A 20,140-nucleotide genomic window follows, 5' to 3' on the forward strand; every position below is an offset into this window, starting at 1 on the left:
AGACTTGACTTTAAAATGAAGAAGCTATGAATACTGGCTATTGGGGGAAGGGAGAACCCTGTCCCCACTTTTGATTTATGAAATCTCTCTTGCATTTGGGTAGAAAGGGTCCTGTTCCTTTATTAAGTACAGTGTTCAGACATTTCTCCTAAATCAGGTTTTATCCCCTCAGTTGAATATTAGCTCATTTAGAGTAGGGACTATGGAATTTTTGCCACTGAGCACTAAGTCCAGAGCCTAGAATATAGTAAAGGAGAGGCTAAAGGGGTAGAATTGTATTTTCATTAGTGTACAGAAATCCTGGATGAGTAAAATTATTTTAGAGATGCAGGTTGGTAGATTCTTTATGACTTGAATTCTTATAGAGTAACCAAGTGTACTGAGAATTTAAGTGACTTGCCAGGATCATGCAATTAATATGTGTCAGAAGTGAGACTTGAACCCAATCCTTTCACTCGATGTACTCTGTATATATTTTGCCATGCAGCAGAAAGTGACCACTTAGTAAATGCATATTGAATTGAACTGAATTATGTTAACATAGAGGTGAGATGGAGTCAGTGGCGGCAATTAAACGATTATATGTGAAAATACACTCAGTAGGCCATGCTATTGTGTTTGTGGAAGATTTTCCCCTAGTCAATGGTGAACTGATTCATGGAGACCACAAAAATGCCTGTACCCATCAGCCTCTCTTAAACATCCTCCATAGGAAGGCTTTAGACAGTCTCCTAGCTGTTTTCTGCTGTCATCAAAGCACCAGAAAGGATGATTTTTATTGTAAACAGTCCATGAAGTGCTTTCTTGAATGCTGGGATCTATCTCAGCAGAACAAATCACTGAATAAACTCCCCAACTTGCCATTCCCACTGAGAGTTCTGCTTACAGGTCATGAATCCTGCAGGGTGCACTCATGATTTCTCTTTTCTCTTGTCTCCACCCTTCTTAGTTGGAGGATTCAAAAGGAATTGGATTACTCATTTTTTTTTCTTATAATATGAGAATCCCTGTTTTGTTTTGTTTTTTCCTTCAATCAGGATACTTAGTTATCAAAGCAGTGGGTGCTTTAAACAGAGAAAAATCATTTTCAAGGAAAATTGCTAGTAGTTATTTATGTTATAGCAATAACTATAAAAATGACAACTAATATTTTTATTTCAGTTATATTAATTATCTTGTGCAATTAGGCACTGCCAAAAAGTGAATCTAAAAGAAAAATATGAAAACAAGAAGAGAAAAACTCCACATAGGGTATGTTTTCTTCAATATGTTATATTCTCCATGGGACTATAAAAGAGGACCTGACAAAGAGATACAAATACTACTCAAGAAAGAATCTATTTGTAGTTCAGTTATGTAGTACAGTGGATAGAGTACTGTATTCATGAAGACCTGAGTTCAAATCATGTCTCCAGCACTTACTAGCTGTGTGACCATGGACAAGTCACTTACCTTCTGTTTGTTTCATCTATAAAATAAAAATAGCACCTTCATATAGGTTTGTTGTGAGGATGAAATTAGTACTTTGGAAACCACAAAGTGCTCTATAAATGCTAGCTCTTATTATTTAAAAATCATCTAACAGATAGTCCCTGAAACATAGAAAGACCTCAGATATCCTGTTGTCCAGCCCATGCTTGAAACACAATTTTCTCCCAAATGCTATCCAGTGTCAGCCAGGCTTACATTTCCCCTCACTGTATACCCTTTCATTAAACCTCATGTGGTGTTGTCCTTCTCAAAAAGCCTAAAATCTGAGTTGGAAAGGAGAACAGAAGCCACTAGTCCAAGTTGCTTTTTGACAAGAGTGTCCTCTCCACATTCTCACCAAATCACCCACTCCCTCATGATGGTTTCCAGGGAAAGGAAGGGGGTGTCAAGAAACCTTTTCACTTGTCTGCTCTTTAGCCATAGACCTCTTAAATACTCATCACCTGCACCTTATCAAAGTTTGAAGGCAAGAGAGAAAGGTGACATTCAAATCATTATTAGAGGTTGTGGAGGGATTCAGAGATCACTTAAGACTTTCATTTATTTGATTTCCCTGAGCCCATTACTTTAGATAATTAGGAGTTGGCTACCCACTGAATGTACCTTTAATCACTGATTCATGAAAGAATTAATGGAAGGCTTAGTGTCTGGTCAGCATAACTTATGGAAATGGACTGGACCTAGTGCTTTCTGATAATATAATACCCATAACAAGGAGGGCTTGTGAAATGACATGTTAGGCCATATTTATTTTTAAATCTACTGGGGGGAGAAGTTGCTCATTCATAACACACAGCACCCAGGGCTTGCTATTTCTTAATTGCTCTTTGCCAAAAAAGATCTCTGGACCCAAATTCTTGTTCTTCTCACAGCTCAGCCTTCACTCCCAAACAAATAAGAATCATGGCAATTTGTAGAGAAATTTCTATTTTCAGATTACTTTACGTATATTGTATTACTTTACTCTTCTGTCAACCCTGTGATACAGAAGACTATAAGTATTATTATAACTGTGTACACATGAAGAAACAGTTTAGGAAGGCTAAGTAATTTGCCTGTGGTGACTCAGCTAATAGTTTTTCAGAGCCACAGCTAAAATTCAAGAATTCATGACCAGTCATCTATATTCCATTCCAGTTCCATTCCAAAGTTCTGACTCTAGGGACTGTTGTGGTTCCACACTCAGTCCTGAAATGATTGGCAGTACTGAGCCAACTATATATTCTCAGACCAATGGATGTCAAGTCCATTTTCTTTTTCTTTTGTGTTGGTTTTATTTTGTTTTGTTTTGTGGGGCAATGGGGGTTGACTTTCCCAGGGTCACATGGCTAGTAAGTGTCAAGTGTCTGACGCTGGATTTGAACTCAGGTCCCCCTGAATCCAGGGCCAGTGCTTTATCCACTGCGCCACTTAGCTGCCCCCCATTTTCTTATTGTTGGCTAGCATTCACCACCTCAGGATGAGTAATTATTTCAAGCTTGTATTCAATCTCTCAAATTGTTTTATTAGAATTATAAATTTGAAAAAGTCATGACATCATTACTGCCATCATCATATCAACATATTTTGTTCTCAGAATTTAAGAAGCCAACAATGTCACAGGCTCAAACAATGTTAAGGTTGGAAATAACCTTGACAGTTGTCTCATTCAACACCACTAAATTACTGCTCAAGGTGAAGCTATTTCTCCAAAGTCCCACTGATCTTAAATAGCAGAAACACAACATGAAGTGAGGTCTTCAGATTCCCAACCTAGTAATCTTTCCAGTGCAGCACAGACATCAAAGTCCACATTAATTATGCAATTGATTGAATTTTGGACCTGGAGTCAGGACATTGGACTTCAAATCTCATACCCTACTCCCATCTTGGCATTCACTAACTGTTTCACTGGCATGAGAAATTTAAATTTCTTTCGTGTTTAATAACTAATTATTGTATGAGGACCAAGTTTTTTCACCTTTTCTACTCCCTCATACAAAAATCAACCATTGTTGAAGATTTCTTTTAGAGACTTGCCCAGGGAAAAATCTAATCAATCAGGAAAAAAAATTCTAAATTTGGTCTAATGGGTGTATTCCTGCCCTTTAGTGTTTGTTTAGACAGGTCCTGGGAAAATGTTGATTCTACCTATTATAAAGATAGGTGAGGGGCAGCTAGGTGGAGCAGTGGATAGAGCACCTGCCTAGATTCAAGAGGACCCAAGTTCAAATCCAACTTCAGACAATTGACACTTACTAGCCGTGTGACCCTGGGCAAGTCACTTAACCTTCACTGTCCTGAAAAAAAAAAGATAGGTAATGTGGATATTTATGCCTCTTTGACCAAGATTGAAGTGACCTAAGACCCATAAGATTGAAATGCCCTAAGTCTCATACTTCATGATAGCTCACTTCCCATTTGGTTAAGCAATCAGGGTTGAGTAGGCATCCCTCAGGTATATGTCATATTTGAAGGGCATATAAGCTGTGACCCCACTATCTTTAAGGGGTCTTTATTCTAAGAGAGATGGCTAAATGACTATCCTTTTTACTAAGAACCTGCTGGCCTTATGAATACAATTATTAAATTACCCAGAAACTGTCTCTCAACTTTTTAAATGTCATACTGGACAAGTCACTTAACTTCTTTAAACCTTGGTATCCACATCTCTAAAGGGAGACAATAGAACCCACCTCTGGGGTTGTTGCAAGAATTAAAAAAAAAAAAATAGAGGGTGTCCCAAAAGTCTTAGTGCAATTTCTGCAATAAGGACCTCAATGTTTTCACCAAGATTGCAGGTGCTGGATACGCTTATTCATTTCCCTCCAAGTGAAAGACCTAGACTAAAGGGCAATGTTTGACACTAAGACTTTTGGAGCACCCTGCATCTATGTGTATGCATGCACACATATATTCATGCTATATATATTTGTATATTTTGAATATATTATGAATATATAGATATACATATATGTCCATGCATATGTACATATGGCTTTTTAAATGTTAAAGCTCTATACAATTTTATTATTCTTATTCTGACTACACTATCAGAAGCTCATTTTCCTCATTTGGAGGACATTCATGGTAGGTAACTTGCAATGAGATCCAATGGCCTGGGATCAGTCCCTGCCTCTGACACATGATTTCACTGAATCTCTGAGTGGTCTAGGGTAGCTCTCTAAGACCAAACACTGGAGATGAGTTGTTGAACTAGATTAATGGAAAGTGTTTGTATACCAGGAGATTCCTGTAACCATGACATCTCAGGGTCCCCCAAAACCAAAACCAAAATCTACACTGAATATAATACTAATTCAAACTACTTCCTGGAGTTGGTATGAAGACAGCACTTTGGAACACTGGAAAAATAGGAGTGATCACCAGCTTCCCATCTCGTTGCCTGAGAAGACCAGTGGCCTGCCAACATGGAGCTCCTGAAGCCTAGGCTCCTGCAGCCAACACTGCCTTCCTAATGTTTATAGCACACATGTCTCTGCTCAGCAGAATTCACTTTGTCACAGGATCTGAGAATGCTGACTCAGCAGAGCCTTTCTACACTTGGCATTTTTGCCATATCACCACCTATGGCTTCAATTTTGTTTAGTGTTGGCTAAATTTCAAGATGCCCAATCAGAAACATGACTTGAGATGTCCTGCCCTTTCACTATATTAACAAATAAATATTTAGCACTGACAGAATCTAAGGCCTCTAGGCAGTATTATCTACTGTACCAGAGGCAGCAAAAAACTTGATATTTGGGAAAAACCCATTTGCCTCACTGTTTAAACTTGGTTATCCATTCTCACCATGATCACAGATAATTATGGTCATTATTTATAATTAATGGATATTTATATCATTATATATAATGATATAACTCATAATATCATTAACTACTTAAATTTCCCCTTCTAAAATCCCTTTTTCTTAGCCCATTTTAAACTAACCTCTTCTCAGTCTGAAGCATCTCTTATCAGAGTTCCTCATTTTGTCCCTTGGGAATGATTATAAGGGCTCTCAGGTTGCAGTCACAGTTGGTCCACCATCACTTAGGAGCCCTTTGGAACTTTTTTGAAGGAACAAAGGCTTTCTTCCCTGAACAAACTCTACTCCCTTAATCTTCCTTACTCCTTATTAGGATGTAGTAAAATTAAATTGAGAAAAACATTAGGCATCTACTATGTACCAGGCACTGTGGGAATGTAAAAAAAAAAAATACAGTCCCTAAACTTAAAACTTACCTTTTCCTAGGGGAGGGAGGGAGGTATACCAAACATACAGAGGCATGTAAAAACAAAATATAAACAATGCCATCTCAAGAAGGAGAAATTACTCAGACCTGGAGAGATGCAGCAAGGTCTCATGGAGGAGGTGGGGACTGAGTCATGCTTCAGAGGAACTTATCTATTCTAAAATGAAAATCAGCACTGAATTTTCGGTACTGAGCATGTCATCTATTAAATGGAATTAGGAGGAGCAAGGGCACCTCAAAGATTGGCTTTGAATACTGGTTTGTGACCAGCACCTGGTGTTCAAGGATCTAGTAAACTACAGCGAGACTTGCTACCTGACTTGCATTAAGGTGATTCCTTTTCTCACTGATCCAACAAACGTTCATTGTGTCTGCTATATTCCAGATACTAAACTAACCTTTGGGAGACAGACAAAAAGTATAACTGAATTTTGCCCTCTAGGCTAATTAACCACGTCCTTTTTTTTTTTTTTTTTTTTTTTGTGGGTGGGAGACAATGAGAGTTAATCGACTTGCCCGGGGTCACACAGCTAGTATGTGTCAAGTGTCTGAGGCTGGATTTGAACTCGGGTCCTCCTGAATCTAGATCGGGTGCTTTATCCACTGTGCTAGCTAACTGCCCCTAACCATGTCCTTCTAAGCAATTACAGTTTCCAGGGCACTCTCTATCTTGCTTCTCCTCTTCATCTCCATGTTTCCCAACTTCTTCAGGCATTTCCTTACTAAATTCCTTGTCAGGTAGCAATTATTGATTCTGCCTTCACAAAATCTCTGTTCTATCTAATCCCTTCTCTCTATGTAAAATAACTTTGCTGTAGCCCAGGTCCTTATCACCTCTCCCACGGACTAATATAATAGCCTCCTAATTGCTCTCCTGGCCTAAAGCCTTGCCCTCCCCTATTGAATGCTCCACACCATTGCTCAATTGTTATTCCTAACACGTGGATCTGATCATTTTACCACCCTGCTTGATTATTTTCAATGGCTTTCCACTGTCTGTAAGATAAAATACAAACTCCTGAGTCTGGCATTTCAATTGCTTTACTGTCTGGCTCCCTCTTCCATTTTCAGACTCAGGTCATATTTCTCGACTTCACACATCCTTCAAACCAATATGACTGTCCCAAACTTAGGTACCTTATTCATGGTGTTCTATCATGCATTTCTCTACTGGTGGAGAAGTAGTCCCCTGGGTCAGGACTCGCCTGTCTCTTCACCATTGCCTCACAGCCTACACTAGCTTCCTTTGAAGGCATGGGTAACATACTACCTTCACACTAAGGCTTGCCAGATCCTCTCACACTACCCCATCCCTGTTACCTGAAAATTATTCTCCCTGAAAATTGTTTTGTATTTGCTTATCTATGTTTGTTTCATTTTCTCCAATTAAAATGAAAAATCCACAAGGGCAGACACTTTAATTTTTCCCTGTATGTGACTAGTCAGCACCTGCTGAATCATAAGCCTTTAACAAAAGTTCTTTAGATTGAAACCTCTATGTGTGGAACATGGAAGTCAATACCCTAGATGTTGTCCCAGCGTGCTGCCCTCAAGGCAGAGGGAACTAACTGTTCTTTGTCAATTTCCAAATAATCAGATTGACTCCAGGAAAAAAAAAATACATTCTCTAAATGGGAGTTTGTCATTATCACATTGTTTGACTGCTCAATAGAGAATGTGATGGGCTTGCAGTGGCTATACATGGAGGTTCAATTGCTCATCTTTCCTGATTCTCATGCCTCCAAATACAATTGCATTTCATGTCATACCACAACTCTGGACTAACTGCAATATCTTCATCAAGATGCTCATTTTCCTCCAAAAGTACAAGTGAAAGACTTATACTAAAGTGAAAGCCATTAAAAGATTGGTAAAGCACTCATGTCCTAGAAAATGAAGCAGGCCATCCTTAAGGTTCCTGAGCACTAAGATTATTTCACCTATATTGCAGTGTGGATGTATTAGCATAGATTCCTCACCACTCTGGAGATTTAAAAAAAGACCAAAACAAAATAAACAAACAAACTCCTGCCCTTCTCAACACAAGAAATCAGCAGAAACAGCTGTGTTTAGGAAGTCATTTATCCAGGGCATGTGCAGCGATAGCTTTGAGTTTCTTTATATTTTTGCTTGCACACCACCAATCTCAAAAGAGGCAAGCCTAGAGCACTGTCTCATCTTAAAAAATGTACATTTCAAATGAAATGTAAAATCTCAAAACCTCAGAGTTAGAAGGGACCTCACAGGTCATCTCACCCAACATGCATCTAAGGAAAAATCATTCTCCTCCATATCATATCTGGCAAGTGGTCCTACAAATTTTGCAAATACTCCCTCTGAGGGGAAACACAGGAGCCCTGGGAATAGTTCCTTTAACTTTGGAAGAGCTCACTATGTTAGGATGACATGCCTCATATCAAATCCAAACTTGCCTTTTGCTAGCATCTCCCATCTCCTCCTTAGAGAATTTATCCTAAGAGGCTGAGCTAAGGCAGTCTAAAGTATCTCCACTGAAAGAGAGAACTTCCCATGTTTGCTGACCATTACATGGCACTAAGCCTTTACTAGGCCAATTTTTCAGGTTCCTTCTGTTCAGAATACAGCATGGTTTCAAGTTTCCCCACGATTCTTGTCAACTGCTTCAATGGGACTGCGGCATTTACTACAGCTCTTGAGATGAAGTGAAGAAGTCAAATTAGACATCAGCAAGCTTAATGCCAATTGAGATCCTTTTTGGCAATCTTCAGACAGGAATCACAGGACCAGAGGTGGAAAGGACAGTGGCATCTAATCCAAAACATTCCTGGATAGGATTCCCACTCTAGCATCTTCAGCACGTGGTTATGCACCTTCTCCATTAAAAAATCACCAGTTACATATCTGGGGGGCAGAGTCAAGACGGCAGAGGAAAGACATTAAATGCACAGAGCTCCAGATACAATTTCCCCAAAAACAGCAACAAAAGAAACCCTGGAGCAGAAAATCCCACAAAAAATATGGGCAGAGATTATTTTCCAGCCATAAACAGATTAAAGGGGGCCATGCTGGGCTATTAGTAAAGTCTAACCCAGAGGTCACACTGACAGAGACCCCAGGCACACCACACCAGAGGAACTTAACCCCCAAGCCTCTGAATCAGCTGCAGCACCATCATCTTCTGGAACTGAGCCTATGGTAGGGTGAGAGGGCTGAACAGCTGGCCAGTTGGGAGGGGGAAAGGGGTGAATCCAAGGGTGTCAGTGGGATCTAGGGAGGAATTTGGCTATCCCACCCCAGCAGGGAACCAGGAAGAAATCCTGAGTGGTGAGAGGCACAGGTGGCGGAGGGGCACAGGCTCATCTAAGGTAAGCACCACCACAACTCTCTGCTGGCTGGTTAACTAGAAAACTGGCTTGAGGTTATCTTCTTACCAGAGAACAGGCCAGGCAAGAGAAAAACCTGCCCTCCCTCATACCAAAACACCTGGAACCCTCTGAAGCTGGAGACAGTAGTGTAGCATAGAAGCAGGGCCCCCCAGGAGAAGTTAAAAGATGAGCAAGCAAAGAAAGTTTAGAATTATAGAAAGTTTCTTCAGCAACAAGGAAGATCAAGGTGCACCTTCAGAGGAGAATAACAATCTCAGGGCCCCTACATTGAAAGCTTCCAAGAAAAATATGAACTGGTCTCAGACCATGGAAGCTCTCAAATGGGACTTTGGAGAGAAAGTAGGAAAGATAGAAGGAAGATTTAGTGAGAAGAAGGAAAGAATAGAAAGAGAAATGAGAGTGATGCAGGAGAGTCATAAGAAAAAAGTCAAGTTTGAAAAGTCAAATGGAAAAGGAGATAAAAAAGCTGTCTGATGAAAATAATTGTCTAAAAATTAGAATTGAACAAATAGAAGCTAGTGACTTTATGAGAAACCAAAACATGGTAAAGCAAATCCAATTGAATGAAAAAATAGAGGGCAATGTGAAATATCTCCTTGGAAAAACAGCTGACCGGGAAAAATAAATCCAGGAGAGATAATTTGAAAATCATTGGACTACCTGAAAACCATGACCAAAATAAGAGCTTAGACACCATCCTCCAAGAGATTGTCAGGGAAAATTGTCTTGATATTCTAGAAGCAGAAGCTAAAATAGAAATTGAAAGAATACACTAATCACCTCCTGAAAGAGATCCCAAATGGAAAACCTCTGAATATTATAGCCAAATTCCAGAACTCCCAGGTCAAGGAGAAAATATTGCAAGCAGCTAGAAAAAAAGGAATTCAAATACTATAGAGCTCCAATTAGGATAAAGCAAGATCTAGCAGTATTTACATTAAAGGACAGAAAGGCATGGAATATGATATTCCAGAGGACAAAGGAACAGGGACTATAGTCAAGAATCATGTACCCAGCAAAAATAATCATAATCTTTCAAAAGAAAAAATGGTATTTCAATGAAAAAGAGGACTTTCAGGCATTTGTGATGAAAAGACCTGAACTGAATAGAAAAGTTGAATTTCAAATACAAGACCCTGGAGAATCATAAAAAGGTAAACAGGAAAAAGAAATCACAAGGGACGTTAAAAGGTTAAACTGTTTATATTCAAACATGAGAAAATAATACTTCCAACTCATAAGAACTTTTTCAGTTAGGAATACACAGAGGACACAGGTCTGAACTGAATATGAAGGGATGGTATTTGTAAAGCATTTATTTTTGTGTATCCTTGTTCTTTGTGGAACAAACAGGGTGGGTCGTCTTACGTATGGGGCCAGATTTGGGATCTGGGCCTCCTGGGCCAGGGGTGGTGCTTTGTCCACTGTGCCACCTAGCTAACCCATGATGACATCTTTAAAATAGGGTTGAGGGGTAGGAAGAATAGACTGGGGGAGGGGGAAGGGGAGAAGTGGACTGGGGAGAGGTAGCTCACATGAAGGAAGAAGAAAATAAACCTTATGGAGGGGAGGGAAAGAGGGGGAAGGAGTGGGGGACTGAGTGAACCTTACTATCATCAGAATTGGTTCAAAGAGGGAATAACATACACACTCAAGCAGGCATAGTTATATATTTTTGCCCTGAGGAAAAATGGGAGCAAAAGTAGATGGGTGGGGGGAAAAGAGGGGAAGGGAGCTGTGAAAAGCAAAACACTTTGGAGAAAGATGAAGATGTTCTGCATAATAGCACATGTATGACATATATTGGATTGCTTGATTTCATAGGGAGAGTTGAGGAGGGAGGGAGGAAGACAAATTTAGAAAACAGAATTAGCTCAAAGACCTTAACCTCATCAGAGTGGGCTTAAGGAGGGAATAACATACACACCAAATTGGGAGGAATAACCAATTTAACCCTACAGGAAAGTAGGAGGGAAAGAGGATAAGGAGAGAAGGGTGAATGAAGGGAGGGTAGAGCAGGGGAGGTGGTAGTCAGTAGCAAATCACTTTGAGGAAGAATAGGGCAAAATAAAATAGAAAATGGAGTAAATATCATTGGAAGGGAATAGGACAGAGGGAAATGGTTATGATGATTGACTACAATGGCAAAACATATGGTACCTACACTGCTGGGCTATTGTGAAGAAAATTCGTTGTCAAGTTTATGGTACTATATAAAAGTTATGATGAACAGGACACTATCAGAAAAACCTGGAAAGACCCACATGAACTGAAGCAGAGAGAAATGTACTGTATACAAAATAACAGCATTAGTGTAAGATGATCTGCTGGGAAGCATGTGGTTATTTTCATAAAGGCAATGATCCAACATAACTCTGAAGGACTTATGAAAATTTAAATCCATCTACAGAGAAAGAACTGATGGTATCTGAAACAGACTGAAACACATTTTTTTTTGACAATTCCTTAATCTGAAGTTTTGTTTTTATCTCTTTCTCTCACAACCTAGCCAATGTAGAGATGTTTTCCATGACTATGCATATAATTTATATTGAATTGCTTGAGTTCTTGGGGGGGGGTGGTAAGGGAGGGAGGAAGAGAAACTGGACCACAAAGTTTAAAAAAATTTTATGCCAAAATTTGCTTTTACATGTAATTTGGAAAATAAAAATTTAAAAAAAATAAATAAAAATCACGAGATGCAGGGAATTGTCACTTCAATGGGTAGGTTATTACACCTTGATGCCTCTTTAATTTTTAGTAAATTTTCCCTGACTTCAAACATTAAACTCCCCTATGCTGCTTCTATCCAATGCTTCTAGATCTGCCCCTTGGGGACAAGAAAAAAAAATTGATCTTTCACTCCCATGATAATCTTTCAGGTATTTGATGAGAGATATCATCCCTCCTCTTACACTTGGGTGGCCCTTACCCCAGTAGCTACATAGACTAGGTAGGCTCATAGAGCTTGAGCCAGAAGTCATCTTAAAGGTAAGTCATCTAGTCCAGCCTTCTCACTTTAGTGAAAAGGAAACTGTGTTAAAGTTGAAATGACTTGCCAGACATCTCATTGTGACATATAAAGATGAATAATGAATTTCAGCTATTTCACTCTAGGGGACTAAGAAAGTTCAGCTGGAGGTGTTGCTCAGGATTTGCGCTCATTACCTTTCACTACTCTTTTCTTTAAACTATCAGTATTTCTTTCTTCTCAAAAGGAGTAGCCAGCATTGACTGTGAATTGTCATTTTGACTTCAAGACCCTGTCTACCACTGCTTGATCTGTTTTAGCTGTCCCCCTCTGGGGTGTAGATTCTCTTGTGTACCAAGATAGATTATAGGAGATGATTGTGCAGGGGCCCTAGCTACTCTCACACCCCCACTTTGCCTACTTACTCATCAATGAGCCTTTCCCCCATCTTAGTTGCTCTACGCAGCAACACATTAATCTACGTAGTCACTTCTCCAGAGTATGGTTGGATAAAATTCCATTCCATCTCATTTTCTGTGATCACTGACAAGTCATATTTTTTTCCTCTTCAGCTTCAGCTTTGCTCATGATGGCAACATTTTTCTTAGTATTTCTTTTTTTTTTTCTTTCAGGCATTTCTGTGGCTGTTGTGTGAATCCTTCCTCAGACAGGATCTTGAGAAGCCCTGAGGCCCACCTCTGACTCAAGTCAAAGTACCTCCTTTTCCTTTTATCTCTCCAGCTCTGTTGAACTTCTTACCCATTTTCCCCAGACTATTACTGTCTTTATGGCTCTCTCCTTGCTGTTCCATGTTTTACTCTACTGGAGCTGGTTTGTAGACCTTGAGTAGGAAGGACCCAGTGAAGAGACCAGGGAGTTGGCAATTGCTACCTAAAAGTGTGGACCCACCACCACCATCCATCCATCACTAATTGTCTAACCCTACTCATAACAGCAGAAATGGCTGAATGACCATAAGAGAGAAGCAGGTTTTCTCACTCCAACCCCTCACATCCCCCCACACACACTTTCATAAAATATAGAACTCTTGGCTGAACACCTTGAGTCTCATCATTCTGGGTTTTTCAGTTTTCAGTTATATTTTCAGTTCTCTTTACATCAGGTACATAGAGAGAAAGCAGAGCATGGAATGCTTGAGGGGAAAAAGAAGAGAAAGGGCAAGGAAGGAGATCCCACAGACAGAATGACAGATTTAGAGGCAGAAGGGCCCTTCGAAGTCATCTAGTCTATGTCCTCGTTTCACAGAGATGGAAACTGAGCCCAGAGAAATAAGAGGATCACTGATCTAGAGCCGCAGGAGATTGGGGATATTTTGATGGGGGATTCTTAACATTTTGGTAGGAAAATCTCTTTTGCCAGATGGATTAATCATATGGAGGCCTTCTTAGAATAACTAAATGCATAAATCCAATTTATTAATGCATAAATATTTTAAACATATGAAATAAGTTACATAAGAAATCAGTTATATTGAAATAAGCCAAACAGAAACTAGGTATAGACCAAGATCTCACACATTAGACTATAAAATAAAGTCAATTTGGGTATATGATTTACAAATAAAGGATGATACCATAAGCAAATTAAGAATCATTTATCTGTCAGATTAATGAGTGGGTGGGGGGCAGTTAGGTGGCACAGTGGATAAAGCACTGGCCCCAGATTCAGAAGGACCTGAGTTCAAATCTGGCCTCAGACACTTGATACTTACTAGCTGTGTGACCCTGGGCAAGTCACTTAACCCCAATTGCCTCACCAAAAAAAAAGTAAATAGTCAAACTAACATGATGCCATATCTGGCAAGAATTTTGGAGCATCTAGTTGGTGCAGTGGATAAAGCAGCAACCCTTGATTCAGGAGGACCTGAGTTCAAATCTGGCCTCAGACACTTGACACTTACTACCTCTGTGACCCTGGGCAAATTGCTTAACCCTCATTGCCTCAAAAGCAAAAAGATTTATGAGAAGGGAAAGAATTTATCACTAATGAAGATATAGAGAATAAAATAAAATTTAAAATAGATAATTGAAATGTTTTTGCAGAAACAAAACTAATGAAACCAAGATTACAAGAGACCTAGAAAACTGGGAAAGAATTTTTGAAACAAATAAAGGTCTAATTACTCAAATATATAAAGAACTGAGTCAAATTTATAAAAATACAAGTCATTTCCCAATTGATAAAAAGGCAAAAGATATGAACAGGCAGTTTTTAGACAAAGAAATCAAAGCTCTGTATAATCATATGAAAAATGTTCTAGATCATAATTGATCAGAGAAATGCAAATTAAAACACCTCTGAGGTATCACCTCACACCTATCAGAGTGGTAAATATAATAAAAAACTGAAAATATTGGATGTTGGAGATATGGGAAAGCTGAGACACTAATCCACTATTGGTGGAATTGTGAAAATATCCAACCATTCTGGAGAACAATTTGGAACTATTCCCAAAGGGCTATAGAACTGTGCATATCCTTTGATACAGCAATACCACTGCTAGGTTTTTATCCCAAGGATACCTGCAAAAAGAGGAAAAAGACCTCTTTGTATAAAAATATTTATAGCCCCTCTTTTTATGGTGGCTAAGAATTGGAAATCAAATAAAAGACATGCCCATCAATTGGGGAATGGCTAAATAAACTGTGGTATATGATTGTGATGGAATATTATTGTGCTATAAGAAATGACAAGCAGGATAACTTCAGAAAAGCTTGGAAAGACATGTATGAACTGATATATTGTGAAGTGAGCAGAACCATGAGAACATTGTACACAGTGAAAGCAATATTTTTTGATAAACTGTGAATGACTTGACTATTCACAACAATACAGTGATCCAAGACAATCCCAAAGGACTTATAATGAAACATACCATCCACCTCCAAAGAAAGAACTGATATTGATGGAACACACTGAAGCTTGCAATTTCTCACTTTCTTTCATTTATTTTCTTTTAATCAAGTTTTCTCATATAAAATTACAAATATGGTGATGTTTTACATAATCAGACATGTATAAACCATATCTGATTATTTGCTGCCTCAGAGGGGGAGGGAAAGAAAGAAAGAGGATAAAAATGGGAACTCAAAATTATAAATAAAAATGTTTATTATTTTTTAAAAAAGAAATAAGATATATATTTAAATCTATGTTGATATACAATTTCATGGAACCCAAGTTAAGAACATCTCAAGTCAAACTTTTTCATTTTATGAATGAGGAAATTGAGGCACAGAGAGATTTACATGAGTTGTCCAAGGGTACACAGCTGTATTTCAACCCAAGTCCTCTGACCCTGGATCAGAGCAGTTTGGTGTAGGTGGCTCAGTGATTTGTCTTAGAGTTTGCAACTTTGAATTCTGACCTGATGCTGGTACCAACTGGGTAAACTACTCTGAATTGGCCATCTCATTTGTAGGATGGAACTGTTAATGCTGCAGAGCAGGGATATTCTGAGAACAGCACTTTGATGAAAGGGGCCTAAGGGTATGTCACAGTAGAGCTTCACAGGGATAGTTTATAGCAGAACTGATGAATTCTAGGGCCACAGTAGCTCTTAAAGACCATGCAGCATAGAGCTTGTATTCCACAGGAGTGGTGTGCATACCCACAAAACTACTGTAATATATTTCAAATTAACCTTCCTACCTCCAATCTCTTCTGTCATCCCTCCTTTGCACATTAATGATTACCAAATCACAAGTCATATCATACCCCTACTCAAGAAGCTTGTGTAGCTCCTTATCACTACTAAAATAAAAATGTAAATTCCCCTCTGGCATTTAATATCCTTGACAAAGAAATTCCAACCTACATTTCTAGGTTAGGGATTCTTATATATTAATCCTAGTCAGCTTGATACAGTGAAGAGAAAATGTTCAGAGCAACTGGATTCAAATCCTGTGTCTGTCATTTTCAACATATGTGACCTTAAACAAGTCACTTAACTTTTATGGGACTCTGTGATCCTATTTAAGTCCTCTCCGTTTTAGCTAAACTGGTATCACTGTTCTACCAATGGAACATAGAATCTCTCATTTTTCTGTCCTTACACAGGCTTTTTGCTTGCCTGGGATGCTCTGCTCTCCTTCCTTCTGCCTCTTAAAATTCCTCATTTCCTCCATAGCTCAACGCCAGTGCCATTTTCTTTCTGAGGGGGAATCTGAAAGCTTCTCAGATTGCTACATGTCTATATATTTATATGGTTCCATGGTTTTCTTTGAATATAATGTAAGAGAAAGAGCTATTTTATTTAACTTTCATTTATATGCTTTTCTGGTACCTTGAAAAGAGCACATGCTCAGTAAATGTCTGGGGAATGACTAAATGGACAAAATGGCATATCTGTAATACATGATAGTAAGAGATACACAGAATCTAGGGCCCAGATAGCTTTCATGTCATTCCCTCACATTACATGGATTAGAAGTGAGCAGAATCAGTAATGAAGGATCTAAAACAGATCTCCATGCATGGTTCCTATTCTTCCTTCCCAATCCCACTAAAACATAAAAACTCTACCATGGGTATAGGAGCATCAAGCACCCTGACAGAACCCAATCAAATCCTTCCCAAAGATAAGAAACTGAAAAGCCAGGATAGATGGTAGTTAGGATGTGTTCCAGAGTCAGGAAACAAGACTCTAAACCCCAGCATTGTCAACTCCTACCTAGCTGACATTCGGCCAGTTATTACATTTATCTGTGACTCAATTTCCTCCATTGTAAGATGACCACATTAACCTCAGTGATGAGATTTCTCCCAGCTTTAAATTCATGATCTTCAGACAATCAGTCTTGCTTCAAAAACAGGTTTCACAATGCCTATTTTGTGCATCCTAAAGGATACCTTTAGTTGGTTTAACAGGTTCCCCAGTAAGGCAGGTTGAGTAGGCATGAGTATTTTGATGGCATGAGTATTTTGATGGCATGAATATTTTGATCCTGTCCCCGCCCCCTACCCCCACCAAGTGACTCACTTTAAAACCCTTCTGAGCTTATCCCTGTTAAGGGCTAAAATTCTTATTCCAATCGTTACATCCCCATCTGTCTCTCTCTGCAGGCTCCAATCTCCTCTTTGCAGTGGGCCACCCCATCTCCATGCAGTGGCCCCTGTCAGAGCATCAAAGCAAGGCATTCACTGTTCTGCCCACCTTCTGATGCCTGAGGTACCTTCCCTAAGTTCTTTCCTTTGCCCCTTTCATTCCTTTCTGAAATGTTTCAGCTACACTCTGTCACAACAGAATTAGTGCTGAACTCCAGCTATATTCCCCAGAGCTGCACAAATCAGTTTCCCTAAGCTAAGAGTCTCCTTGGCTTTAAAACAAACTAGGGAACCAAGAACATCAAACAGAAGAATTATTACCCAGATGATACTAAAGCTTTGCAGCTGGATTTTATGTCTGGGGAGCCAAAGTTTAGCAAATGATCCATAGCAGAGATCTGGACACCTCTGGAAAGCTGGTACACACTTCAGGCTTTAAGTCAAGATAAATCAAAGCTGGACTGTTCTTAAAGATTAAGAGAAATGCAGAATTTGGCAAAACCCCACTTTTAATTGCTTTCTGAATTCAGTTTGTTTCTCACCTCCTCTCAAACAAAGGGATAGAAGAGAAAGTTCACAGGTGAAGTTGTGCATGGAATTTTAAGCCAAAGCACATTGTACAAAGGAGGAGGGAGGTGTTTTCTTTAGTAATGCATGATTTCAAGATTCCCCTGCTTTGTCTAAAAGCCATTTCCTATACTTCAGAACTCCCTTACCCTTCCCAATTTCTTTTAAAACATTGTGTCAAAAGCATCAAAGACTACCTCAAAATTCCACCCCTTCCATCATTAAAGTGCCCAGTTGTATGTATTCTTTCACAGCTTTTCTGTGGGAGTAAATGAGCAAATTAATTCTCCCAACTCTTTCACCTGCACAGTGTGATGAACATTCCTTTAACATGCTCGTGTTTGTTTCAGGCAATCTGTGTCTCCCCTGCTTTTCAGGGATTTTCTTTTCTTCCTCCTCTCCTCAAAGTGGGGATGAATATTTCACTGTGGAAACTGATCAGTAGGAAATAGGACTTGGAGAAAGTGGCTAAAAAGATTTACTCCCCTCCCCTCTTCTAGAAAGGAACCTGTATATTCTGCTGCCATTCATTCCCTTCCTAAGACTTAACCATTTTTTAAAACCAAAGGCACCTCCCCTCCCCCATTATTTCCCTGACCTCACCTCACTGACATGGAATTAAGCAGTTCCTGGAATTCTTATTGTTGTTGTTGGGAATAGAGGGTTGGTTGGTTGGTTTGAGTCTCAGTTTAAGAAAGCAATCTCTATCAGCAATCTCAAAGCACCTTAAGTCTACAAATTGCCAAGGATCTGAGTGCAAAACTCTGCTGAGTGTTAGGTGTGTGAGGAATAGGGGATGGGGCTGTCACAATGGACTGAGGAAACTTTAACCCTCATCTCAAATAGGATGAAAAGTTGACTTTGTCATACCATTAGGCTGGGTACCAAAGACACAACCAAGATTTTATGTTACTTGGAGGAGATGGACCAATGAAGCAAAGTGGGGCTTACCTCCGGAATGAGGAGAAAGACCTTTAATGGCCTTGGTTTCTCTGGCCTATGGGCACTGCCAGTGGTGCCAACTATTCTGGGATTTCCTTTGGAGAAGACAACTTGATTACTAGGCTATCAGCTCCCTGGGAACTTTCAAAAGCCATCGGAATCAGCAGAGCAAGAGCCAATGGCAGCTGCCTCTGGGCCCTGCCTTCTTTAGGACCCGCATGTGAGCAACCACCGGGCTGAAGGTGGTGGCTCCATGGTCTCTAGGTATGCAACTGTCCCTTTGATCTTGGGGAATTGCGAACTAAAGTCTTTGCCCCAAATACTCACTCTCTTTCCTTCCAACTTTCTCCAAAGACCCTCCTCTCCGGCTCCCAGCGCGAGCCGGAGATCGGCTTCTGTAGGAGCCCAATTCACTGCAGTGTGATGCAAGCACGGGCATACATGGGGCAATCCTGGAGCCGGAGCGAGCCCGTTCCCCCAGAGGACCACAGGGGCCCTGAGGCCAGATGAAACGCAGCCGAGCCCCGCTCTCCAAGGCTCAGACTGTCAGGCTGCTGAAAACACCCGCTCCCCCACCCCCTTCCCCACACTGCCCAGTAGCGAGGGTTCAGGGAACTCGGAGACTCAGGGAGGCTTCTCCACCCGCGCCCAGCTCACAGAGCCCAGGAAAGGCTGGGAGCAGCCAGTGAGCGCCCGCCTGCTCCCTTCCTTGGAACAGCCCCACAAGCCACTCACTACCCACACAGCCCAGCGTCCAGAGCTGGGGCAGCGGGCGGAGGGACGGGAAACTGGGTGGCTTCCCTGCCGTCCTCCCCTTGCCCAGCCCGCGGCCATCGCAGCCTCCCCCACCACCAGGGAGGCAGCGAGAGAAGCCTGAGAGGCGAGCGGGAGTCGGGGGGGAGGAGAGGAGGCGGGGATCGGACCCGAGCTAAGATGGGGGGACGAGAGACAAGGCTGTACCTGTTGTCCCTGGCCCGGAGGCTTCTCGCGTCTGGCGGGGGTCCTCTCTGACAGTGCGGAGATGAAGAGGGAGAGATGCGCTGCTGCGGGAGGTGCGCGAGTGTGCGCCGAGTGTGTGTGTGTGTGTGTGTGTGTGTGTGTGTGTGTGTGTGTGTGTCTGTGTGTGTGTGTCTGTGTGTGTGTGTGTGTGTGTGCGCGCGCGTGCCTGCCTGCGTTTGTGAGCCTGTGCGCCCACTGCGGGGAGGGGAGGGGGGCGGGAGAGGCAGGCTGGCTGGCTGGCTGGCAGGGAGGGAGGGAGGCAGGCAGGCAGGCAGGAAGGGAGGGAGGGCAGCCGCTGCTGCAAAGAATCCTGCCCAGCTCCGGTGGCCTCCGCGGCGGCGGCGGCTGCCCCTGGCTGGGCCGCCCGGGAAGATGAGGCGGCCAGGGATAGGTAGGACACAGCCCACTCAACTGTTCAGCCTCCTTTGGGGGCAGGCTGCGGAGCTCAGCTCAGTCCAGCTCAGCCCAGCTCAGCCCAGCTCAGGCGACATCCCCTCGCA

General features: G+C 41.0%; 1 protein-coding gene across 6 annotated transcripts in view; it reads right to left on the minus strand.

Moving 5' to 3' along the window:
• Positions 1-19,813, minus strand: part of DGKB (diacylglycerol kinase beta) — a 692,138-nt gene extending 672,325 nt beyond the window's left edge. For 3 of the 6 annotated variants that reach the window (XM_043968093.1, XM_043968088.1, XM_043968089.1), the window contains exon 1: positions 19,602-19,812. The gene's annotated coding sequence lies outside the window, so the exon portion shown is untranslated. Of the gene's footprint in view, positions 1-18,968; positions 19,344-19,601 lie in introns of those variants that run through there. The other 3 variants (XM_043968094.1, XM_043968091.1, XM_043968090.1) reach the window with 2 other exon arrangements.
• Between the last annotated feature and the right edge of the window lie 327 nt (positions 19,814-20,140).

The sequence above is a fragment of the Dromiciops gliroides genome, chromosome 5, assembly GCF_019393635.1.
Source record: "Dromiciops gliroides isolate mDroGli1 chromosome 5, mDroGli1.pri, whole genome shotgun sequence".
Taxonomy (NCBI): Eukaryota; Metazoa; Chordata; class Mammalia; order Microbiotheria; family Microbiotheriidae; genus Dromiciops; species Dromiciops gliroides.